This window comes from Helianthus annuus, chromosome 14, assembly GCF_002127325.2.
Source record: "Helianthus annuus cultivar XRQ/B chromosome 14, HanXRQr2.0-SUNRISE, whole genome shotgun sequence".
Classification (NCBI taxonomy): domain Eukaryota; kingdom Viridiplantae; phylum Streptophyta; class Magnoliopsida; order Asterales; family Asteraceae; genus Helianthus; species Helianthus annuus.
The window spans coordinates 129580837-129591717 of record NC_035446.2 but is presented as its reverse complement, the minus strand read 5'-3'; the positions used below and the strand labels follow the sequence as shown (position 1 = coordinate 129591717).

At 37.9% G+C, this 10881-nt stretch overlaps 1 long non-coding RNA gene across 1 annotated transcript; it reads left to right on the top strand.

Moving 5' to 3' along the window:
* Positions 1-4071: 4071 nt before the first annotated feature.
* Positions 4072-6653, top strand: LOC110905897. Its single transcript, XR_002573514.2, has 3 exons — positions 4072-4165; positions 5177-5259; positions 6552-6653. It is a non-coding gene; the product is annotated as an uncharacterized LOC110905897 (long non-coding RNA).
* Positions 6654-10881: the final 4228 nt, after the last annotated feature.

The following is a 10881-nucleotide window of genomic DNA, read 5'->3' as shown; positions in this document are numbered from 1 at the left end:
GGGTGGCAGTCCGATCGGGTGGCAGTCCGTCCGCAATCTGATCGTCTTGTAACTTGAGTATTTTGTTAAGTTTTTGCGATTTGATCGAGACGGTATGACTACGAGCTAATCAATGGAACTCCACCAAGCCCAAGTCATCGGATCGGATGGGAATCACCCCGTCCGATCAGATAACTGTTCTTAACGGTCGTCCGTGTTCATCTCGCTAAGCCGGTCGTCTCGTTGACAGAAATCAGTTCTCAAACCGACACATCACTAGCGAATGAGTAGAAGATCCGAATGAGTTCTGGTTCTATCGGTTTTTGAGTAAAAAGTTAAGAAAGCTTAAAGAAAACCTTGAAAAACTTAGATTCGGCTTAGATCTAGGTGAGATTAGTGTTTATACACCGTTAAATCTATTAGGTCTGGACTATTCTTGATGAGATGAGGTCATACTTCATAGTTCCTAAGAACTCCATGATGACATCACCTTAGAACGGCTCAAATCCGAGGATTTAACGGTGAAAAAGTGAGATTTGATGGTGAAAAAGATGAAGGAGTGCGTGTTGATCATAGAAGTACAAGATTTAGGGTGAAAACTTACAAGAATCGGAGAAATCAGGCGAAAATGGCGAGAAAGCGTCTGGTCGAGCGAGAGGAGTCACATCAACTGTTGTTGATGTGGGGTATTTATAGGCAAGGAGGAGGAGAAGGGCGGTGCAGTGAATCGGATCGGACGGTTGTCCAATCGAGTGGCACCTCGATCGGGTGGCACCTCGATCGGGTGGCCATCCGATAGAGTGGTCAGTCGATCGGTGGCATCTGGCGAGTTGTATTTCGGCGTTTCGTTTCGATCGCTAAGCGCTGCGATAGTTTGGTTACACATCTTCATCCACATTTTCATATATTTATTATAGTTAGTCACGTTGGGTCGTATATACATATCCATATCTCAAATCCTGTGATAATCGAGTTACGCGTGCCTGCGAGTGCGTTTTCTTGAGTATTGAGTTGCATTGCGACACATCACGGCTATCAAGGAGGGTAGAATTGGTCCTCACTTGACATCTTCGTGGTTGTCAGCAAGTGCAATGTGATGTGCTAGCGATAAAGTATGCGAAATTATGCGAAAATACTGCGATATAGCGATATATGCGATATAGGTACATTATGATCCGAATCTCTGGTGTTAGGCGTAACGACTAACGAGTATAACGAGTAGTAACAACGCACGAACGTGCGGGTTGTTACAGTCTCCCCTGCTTTAGGAAATTTCATCTCGAAATTAATCCATAAGAAGGGTTGCGAGGATTGATGCGAGTGGGAGTAGCGATTAAAACGCATCAAAATAAGCGAGCGATCGATTGAAATTCGATGAGCGAGAGTGTTGCGATGACTAGCGATGACAGTGAGTAAGGCGATTCGTATACAAAAGATAGCAACACACAAAGAGTGATCCAAAAGTGTTTTGAATTCTCGAAGAGTTGATTAATTTGAAAAAGGTTTGGAGAAACTTGTTTATGTAATCTTCCCACAGTGCGGCGTTAAACAGTTTCGATGTTCACGCCAGCGCTATGAGTAGGGTTTTATTAGGTTACTAAAAGATTTTAGGGTGTTTTAAAACTCGTTTCACGAAATTTTCTCGTCACGCGGCAGTAACTTGAGTCGATTGTCACACCATCGTTACAAGAAAATCTCGTTTTGTTCAGTGGTTTTGATCGATTTTTTTTAGAAAAAGTTTTGTAAGAAAAGCTTCAGTTTAAAATTTGTGTAAACAAAGCCTTTTAACAATATAAAAAATTAAATTTAAGGTCGACCCCGCATGGCACCTTTCCACGAAAGTTCGACAATATGGTTAAAACACTTATATATAGGAAGTACCAGCGGCGTATCCACCATGCATTAACCATATGGCTTCCGTCTCGTGAGGCAGTGTCATACGTGTCGACATAGTACAGACTGATGTGCGATGACTTGGTCCAAACGAGAAAGGGTTGGATCAAGTCTTGGAAGGCGAACTGAGTGATGAAGTCATTTTTCGAACTCAGTTTAGCGACACGAGCGAGTGCGACAAGCGATAAGCGGTACGTGAAAACTCGATAGCACAATACAACATAATAAGCGAAGACAGCGATGATAAGCGAAAAGCAATAAGCGATAAGCGACGAGCGACGAGCGATAGGGACAACCGTCGAGCGATAGGCGACGATCGATTCGTTGCAAGCGATGGGAATATGCGATTTAATTAGATTAAACGACACCACAAGTTTTAACCGACATTAAGCCCCACATGGCCTTTTTCCACAAAAGTCTGCTGATATCGCTAAAACACTTATATATAGGAAGTACCAGCGGCGTATCCACCATGTTATAACCCTATCAGTTTCGTCTCGTGAAGCGAGGTCATGTGTGCTAAAATAACACAGATAACATAAATAACGGTAAGCGATAGCTATGGCGATAAACGTTAAGCGATACACGATGAGCGATAGAGCAATACACAAGCGATAGAGCAATACACAAGCGATAGAGCGATACACAAGCGATATAATGATACCCACAGTATGCGATAGCGCGATGCACATAATAAGCGATTGAGCGAACACACAAAAAGCGATTGAGCGAACACACAATAAGCGATTGAGATTACGAGATAGATGTTAGCGATAATGCGATTGCGAGCGTGTTGACTTACCAAAAGTCTAGCGATTACACGCTTTGCGTTGCGATTGAGATTGTTACGCCTTGCGATGTAGTGTAGTGTGTCGAAAATAGGGTTAATAGTATACTTGGTCTAATAACGTTCAACGTGTATGGCACTTTCTTCACAAGTCATTGGTTGGCATGGCGAAGCACTTATGTATAGGAAGTACCAGGCGTATCCACCATGCTTCCACCACACGCCTCTGTTCCGTGAATAGGTGTCACATTGTGTCGACATCGTCAAGACGCTTATATACAGGAAGTACTAGCGGCGTATCCACCACGCTTAACCATGCTTTTAATGTTATGGAATTACTGAAACTTATTACGATCCCCGTGCACTGACCAACATAATCCCGTGTGCACCCGTGATTAGGTTGTCCCTTGCACGTTTATCGCAACTCGCTTCAAGAACGCATAGTAGGGGAAAACACATTATATAGTACATAGTGCTAGTATATAGTCCATGCACGAGTGCGAGACAGTGAGAGATAAATAGAGTCCACATTGCGTCGAGAAATAGAACAAGTTCAACATGAGAAAGAAATTAACGGCGAAAATCGTATCATTACAACAACATTGGAAGCAGAACAAATGTTGTTATGGAGGACTTCTACGGAGACTGCGATTGTTGCTGGAATTCCTCAAGTATGCGGCCCCGTGCGATAGTGCTGGGTAAGATGACCATAGTAGTTGCAATTTGCGCAGTAGCAACAGTTAGCTTATGGCGGGTGATGATACGTACACGTGAGACACAGGGGATGAGTTCCGTTGTAGTCGCGCTTTGAGTGAACTGGGATTGCTTGGAGAGGTTCCGGTTGCGATAGCTCAGTTGTTGAAGAGTTTAGGCTCATGGTCTTTCGTTTGCGGCTGGACTGAGCTTCCTGAGGCGATGCGTTGTCATTGGAGGATTCGTTTGAGGACTCACTTGAAGAATCGTTGAAGGAATCGTTAGAAGAATTGTCAGAAGAGTCGATGACGATTGCTTGATGAGCTTGTTTGACAGGATTTTTGGAGAAAAATCTGTCCAAGACTCGTTTGTCATTGATTTCTGCGGCCAAGCGATAGGTTTCTTCGATGGTAGCTGTAACGCCCCAAAACTCGGGTCTAAATATTTTATTTGGACATTTTATTAGGTTGGCATAAGTAAGTAGGATTTATTGGTTAAGTGGGATATTTCACTAATAACCAAGTTATCTAACTTGATTAGATAGTGCTAGCTATAAATTAAGAATGGAAAACATTGGGGGTCAAATAGATAAGAGAGAACATGAGGGACTAAGATTGCCAAATATGAATCTGAATTTAATTAAAAAAACAAAATCTCACACACACTAGATGGGTGTGTGCGTGAGAACGATCAGGAAGAAGAAAAGGGGGTGAAACCCTAGTTCTCAAGAAAGCTTCAAATTGACAAGGAAATTAGGCTCAAATCCAATGCATGAACTTGATTTCTTGGCCATCTAGCCCTAACAAATATACGGTAAGTTGTAATTTTGGATTTGATGATGTTTATATGAATTGGGTTATGATCAATCCTTTAAATTGTGTGAAATCAAGCATGATTATATGTTAAGGATATAGTATGGAATGCGAATTATACACGATTTTGATGTTATTTGAGGTTTTTGTGAAAAACCCACTTGTAGAAGTAATGCTATGAAGATGATGATGTTGTATGTGCTAAATCAAACATAGTTTTGATATATATATGAGTTGGATATTGTGGATTATTGTTAATAACCTTGATCTAGGATGAAATTTAGGTGAGGTTAGGGGAAATTTGATGATCTTGATATGAGTTAGTAAGAATATGCAAAGAATGCTTGTACATAATGTTTTGCTAGTAGTACACCCGCCAAGTGTTTGATGAAATGCCTAAGAGAGCAAAATTGTGAAATTGTATGAAGGTTGTGGGTAATTATGTATAGAAGGTGCTTATGGTGTAGCCGTTAGCAAAATAATAAGTTAAGTATGTTTAAGGTGGAGTCCATACGAAAACTCGGATTTGAATGTATGGTTTGGTAAAATCATGCATTAGGAACTTGTACCTTATGCTCCAATGATGTGATGCTCGCCATGTAATTGATGTGCTTGATTTATGGTGATTAAGAATGAATGTGTACGAATGTGAAATGCGTAGTTTATTGTTAGTGATAATGTTGGAGTTACGTTGTGTACATAAGTAAGATGATAATTTTGATTGAGTGAATGTTGAATAATGCGGTTGTCGAATGTAGAGTTATAAAAGCATAAGTATGTGTAAATTGGTTGTGTATATTGTGTATGTGACTAGGTGATCGTGTAGTTGTATGTGTTGTACAACATTATGTATGAAATTAATATGATGTTATTAATATGGTTTATGTGGTTGACAAATCATGTCGTATGCGCGTTAGTGAAAGTCAATATAGATAAGAGTTGGAAAAATGTATGTTAATATGAATGAGTATGAATACTAACATTATTATGGCATGACGGCATGAAGGAATAGGAACCACACTAACACGGACCAAGCATGGAAAGCTAACGGGTCAAGCGGAAGCGAGGGAGCAAGCATGGACACTAACGCTTAAGGTAAGTGATCCCGACTCACTTCTTAGTGTAAATGTAGAATTCTAATATTTATATGTGTGGATAAGAATCATGCAAGGGATATGTAATGATTGTGAGTATTAAGTTAAGTGTTATTTTAGTATAACGAAGGAATTGTTATAACAAAGGAAATTGATGGTATTAAACGGGTCAAATAATCATGTATAAGTAAGGTAGCAATGATGAAGTTTGTAAAGATTAAGGACCCGGGGTAAGGATTCTTAGTATAAGATGTAGGGAAATGTTTTACGGACAATTAGAAACAAGTTCCAAGTGATTCGGGTGCAAAACGAACAAGTTACGCGAGTTTTAGTATTTAAAATGATGGCTGAACTGGGCATCACCGTAGCTTACGGTGCCCACCGTAAGCTACGGTGGGTGCTGGGAATGTTATTTCTGCCGTAAGGCAGGTTAAGGCTGCCTTAAGGTTTTGGGGGCCACCGTTAGCTACGGTAGCCACCGTAGCTTACGGTGGAGGTCTGATGCAATTGTTTTGTTTATGTAATTTCTTCGTTTTTCCTCGAACGCGGACCCCGTGAACCCATTCCAAGCCTCGTTAAGTCTTTATAATGTTCCTTAACCCTACCAAATGGCTTGGTTAGTTACGGATGAGTATGAAACTCATTTTTTAAGATCCGAAACATATCTGAAAGATATTTTAAAAGCGTTTATGACATGTGATTCAGTTCGGGATGTGTGAGCGTATACGCGGGGTAATGAATTAAGTATGTGAGTAGGTATGCTGGTATGTATTAGTGTATGTATGTATGTATGTATGTATGTAAGCACCTAAGTAGGTAAGTTGTACGCCGTAATGTATGTATGTATGTAAGTATGTGAGTAGGTATGTTTATATGTAGTAATGTATGTATGTATGTATGTATGTATGTATGTATGTATGTATGTATGTATGTATGTATGTATGTATGTATGTATGTATGTATGTATGTAAGTATGTGAGCATGTATTTTTGTATGAAGTAATGTATGTATGAATGTGTGTAGGTATGTATGTACGTAGTTATGTATGTAATGCATACGTGGTTTCAATACTCTTAAGTATTGATGATATTAACAGTGTGCCTCGAGATTGAAATGTGGTGCAGGTTCTCCTTCGAGGTTCGCTAAGGATTAGACACCCGGATGGAATAACTATATCTAGAAAGATAACGGGATGGAAAGAATATGTGGATAGAACAAATCGAGACTACACGATTAAGAATCTTGTTTGTATATAATGTATGCTAATGTTTCGATTGTATGTGGTGGGTGCAGGTAGTACGAATCACAGATTTTCATCACAAGGAGTAGCGATCAAAGACCGAGTCACAAGTCAGATTGTACGGGAATACTTGATTACGTAAATTGATAGTTATAAGTTATGCTTTTGTTATGTAAATGAGTACAAAAGATAATCTAGTTGTAAGAAGGTATTTTATAATGAACTTGCAAGTAGGTCAAAAAACGTGTTTATTGAAAGAAATTTTATAGTACGAATTTCCGCTGCGTCTTTTCAGTTAAAGCGTGTTAGGGTGTTACAAGTTGGTATCAGAGCCCTGGTTTGAGAGAATCAAGTAGAAGGAGGTAAATACTTGAACTCAAACCGGTGTGCTCTCGTGACTAAGGACCCGTACAATCTAAGACTCGATCAAGATCTAAGGATAGAAGCCAAGGTAAGTATGTGTTTAAGTATGTATTCGAAGATAACTAACAGTGTGTTATGTGTAAGGTCAGTATGACTGCTTGGAAGGGATGATTTGTAAATGCGGTATAGCGCCGGCACCAAGGTATATAATATGACATATTGACCGAGGTACGTAGATTTAACTTATTGGTGCATGAAATGGTATAATTAAGCAAGTAAAAGAAAATTTCAAATGAAACATAATAATGACAGAGTAAGGAAGTTTTGAAAATGTTACACGTGCCGAAACTTAATTCTGCGGACATAAGGTGGCGAATTACGCGAAGACACGAAACTAGTATGTGGAATGTGTACCTGGCCAGTACACAAGAAACATATGACGTTCGTGAGACCGTGATAATTGTTACAGGTATGTCCGTTAGAATTAGGTAGTAGGTGGACGTGGGGGGGTGAAAAGAAATGTAAGAATTTCAGGAATGAAAGTATGAATGGAATGTGTGAATCCGCGAGACGGATTCAAGGAATGAAATGCAGGAATGATATGCTTGAATCTGTGAGACGGAATCAAATTGTAGAAGGAAGAAAGTGTATAAATGGTAGGTTAGAAACCGCTAGACGGATTCAAAATATAGAAGTAGTAAAAGGTATGGATGTTACATTTGAATCCGCAAACCGGATTTAAAACATATAAAATATAAAATTTGACCACATCATAATTGTGTCAATAATTGACCGTAGTTATGTCAAACGAATTCTATGAGTAAATGCAAAGAAACGAACAAAAGAATGATCGTAATGGACACACACAAACTTAAGTTTTAAAATGAAAGAAAGAATTTTTAAATCTGTTATGTGTTAAATGTGTTAGTAATCGATCCATAGGAGTCGTAATGTAGAGCGGGCTATGACCCAGACAATAATTTAAGTATGAAGGAAAAGGGTAAGCTTGGTCATGAGTACCGAAATAACGTAATGAATGATTTTGTAAGTAAGCATGAATGGAAAGAAGTACGAATGTATACCTCGATGCATATATGATAAATAAGAAATGTTAGTTGGCCTTGAAAGATTAAATTATGAAGGTTGGCGAACTAAGTAACTAGAATGAAAAAGTTTCGTGTGAAAAATGAAAAGTACTACCTGTTAAATTTCTTAATGGTAATGTTAGAATCTTTGGTGTGATGAAACCAACAGAATTGGTGAAAGGATGTGTTCGAATGTAGGCACATTACATGGATGAATGGAATCTAGCCTGGTCTGGCTAGTACTCGTGAAGAAGGTGGACAGATCTGATTTACAGACCGTTGTAGTATGGAATGAAATCGAGGTAAGTAAAGTATTTTAATTTATGACGGATAAGTATGAATTAGCAAATCGAAATCGCCCTGCAAATTGAGTGGTGAAAGGAGTATGGTATAGTATGGAATGGTTAATTCCTTATAATTAACATAAGGAGAGAACCATGTCATTGAGAATTACGTTTTATAAGTTATGAGCGAAACCTTCGGGTATGGGTTAGACTCTCGTATGAAGAACCTATATGATGCGCTTGTGTAGGCAACTTTAGTGATGCATGAATTGGGAAGAATAGAATGTAGGACAAATGAGGTAAGTTGAAGATAAAGTATGAGAAATATGAACTTACTAGTAAGGAATGGTGTTAAGATTATGTCAAATTTTTAGTTTTTGAATATGATTGTCAACTATAGTATTTTGAATATGTTAGTATGAGTCGAAATGGTGATACAGGTGCATATATGTAATTAGTTGATCATGTACTTATGTACATGTGTGTCTTTCACCATGATTATGAAATGTAAATAGTATCATTGGTGTGGCCGACTAGGTTTAGATGAGTACATGATCATATGATGAAAGTATGTAGGTAAGACGATTGACTTTCTGAAAAGTCAACAATGTATGAATTTGCACGACAGGTTTACTTAAGTAGATTAAGTAATGCAGGAATTAAGGGTAGTTGTAATGTCAGATGAATGGGGTAATTTGAAGGTAACGTAAAGGTACGTATGATACAAGTAACTATAGAAATATAAAATGATGTCAACCTTGTAGCTAAAGCATGTATAGGTGACTATGAATTAATAGTTTTGTTGCGATAACAAAACAAGAACTAAATGTTATATGATATACGTATAGAATGTAATTTTAAGAAATGAGATGAAGGTATTAGACCCGTCATAAACGGATCATATGAATGAAAGTGTTAGTGCAAGTTCAAATAAATATGAATATTGACCTGTTGCAAACGGTCAAGGAAATGAGAATGTTATGTGAAAGTATAGTATGGGTAGTAAGAGCTTATTAGGAATGAGTCAGTTGTATGAATGATTTATGAAACAAGGACGGGTAGTTACCTATCATGATGAGGTACCAGTCAAAGTTAGACATATATTTGTGTGTATAAATTTTGAAATAAGGTTGTATAGTTGACGAAAGTAATAAGAATGTTGAGGTGAACTAAAAGATATCTAATGCACATGATACATGGGTATTAAAATGATAAATGAACCAATAGCTAAGGAATGGGTTGGAAGCTAGCGCTATTAGTGAAAGCGACACTAATAAGAACTCCGAGATGGGTTCTAAAATATAGAGGGTTGTTACTGAGATGGACCAGTGGTCGTGTTGATAGAGTAAGGAAAGGATGTTAGTGACTAATGGAAATGAGAAAGGTTTCGGGGACGAAACCTCATTTAAGGGGGGTAGATTTGTAACGCCCCAAAACTCGGGTCTAAATATTTTATTTGGACATTTTATTAGGTTGGCATAAGTAAGTAGGATTTATTGGTTAAGTGGGATATTTCACTAATAACCAAGTTATCTAACTTGATTAGATAGTGCTAGCTATAAATTAAGAATGGAAAACATTGGGGGTCAAATAGATAAGAGAGAACATGAGGGACTAAGATTGCCAAATATGAATCTGAATTTAATTAAAAAAACAAAATCTCACACACACTAGATGGGTGTGTGCGTGAGAACGATCAGGAAGAAGAAAAGGGGGTGAAACCCTAGTTCTCAAGAAAGCTTCAAATTGACAAGGAAATTAGGCTCAAATCCAATGCATGAACTTGATTTCTTGGCCATCTAGCCCTAACAAATATACGGTAAGTTGTAATTTTGGATTTGATGATGTTTATATGAATTGGGTTATGATCAATCCTTTAAATTGTGTGAAATCAAGCATGATTATATGTTAAGGATATAGTATGGAATGCGAATTATACACGATTTTGATGTTATTTGAGGTTTTTGTGAAAAACCCACTTGTAGAAGTAATGCTATGAAGATGATGATGTTGTATGTGCTAAATCAAACATAGTTTTGATATATATACGAGTTGGATATTGTGGATTATTGTTAATGACCTTGATCTAGGATGAAAGTTAGGTGAGGTTAGGGGAAATTTGATGATCTTGATATGAGTTAGTAAGAATATGCAAAGAATGCTTGTACATAATGTTTTGCTAGTAGTACACCCGCCAAGTGTTTGATGAAATGCCTAAGAGAGCAAAATTGTGAAATTGTATGAAGGTTGTGGGTAATTATGTATAGAAGGTGCTTATGGTGTAGCCGTTAGCAAAATAATAAGTTAAGTATGTTTAAGGTGGAGTCCATACGAAAACTCGGATTTGAATGTATGGTTTGGTAAAATCATGCATTAGGAACTTGTACCTTATGCTCCAATGATGTGATGCTCGCCATGTAATTGATGTGCTTGATTTATGGTGATTAAGAATGAATGTGTACGAATGTGAAATGCGTAGTTTATTGTTAGTGATAATGTTGGAGTTACGTTGTGTACATAAGTAAGATGATAATTTTGATTGAGTGAATGTTGAATAATGCGGTTGTCGAATGTAGAGTTATAAAAGCATAAGTATGTGTAAATTGGTTGTGTATATTGTGTATGTGACTAGGTGATCGTGTAGTTGTATG